Below are 328 nucleotides of genomic sequence, written 5' to 3' on the forward strand. Positions count from 1 at the left end.
CCCGCCCTCCCTTCAGCCTCCACCTCTGTCCTCAACTCCTCGCCCCCTCCCCACAGCTCTCAATGGACACGCCGATGCCCGAGTTGCAGATGGGGCAGCAGGAACAAGAGCTGCGGCAGCTTCTCAATAAGGACAAGAGCAAGCGAAGTAAGGGTGGAAGCCTCCCCCGGCGTGTCCACGGCCCCCCGTGTGGGCGGGGGGAAGGAGGATGCCAGCTCCAGTCGGGGTCGCTCTCTGCCTGCCAGGCACTGGGGGTGAACGTGGGAGAACCTCAGAGACACCTCTGAGTGGAAAGCACTCCCAGATTACATACTGCATGATATGCTTT

At 61.9% G+C, this 328-nt stretch overlaps 1 protein-coding gene across 1 annotated transcript in view; it reads left to right on the plus strand.

The window, feature by feature from the left end:
* HDAC7 (histone deacetylase 7) overlaps nucleotides 1-328 on the plus strand; it is a 26,776-nt gene that overhangs the window by 12,012 nt on the left and 14,436 nt on the right.

The sequence above is a fragment of the Bison bison genome, unplaced genomic scaffold, assembly GCF_000754665.1.
Source record: "Bison bison bison isolate TAMUID 2011002044 unplaced genomic scaffold, Bison_UMD1.0 scf7180017864077, whole genome shotgun sequence".
Classification (NCBI taxonomy): domain Eukaryota; kingdom Metazoa; phylum Chordata; class Mammalia; order Artiodactyla; family Bovidae; genus Bison; species Bison bison.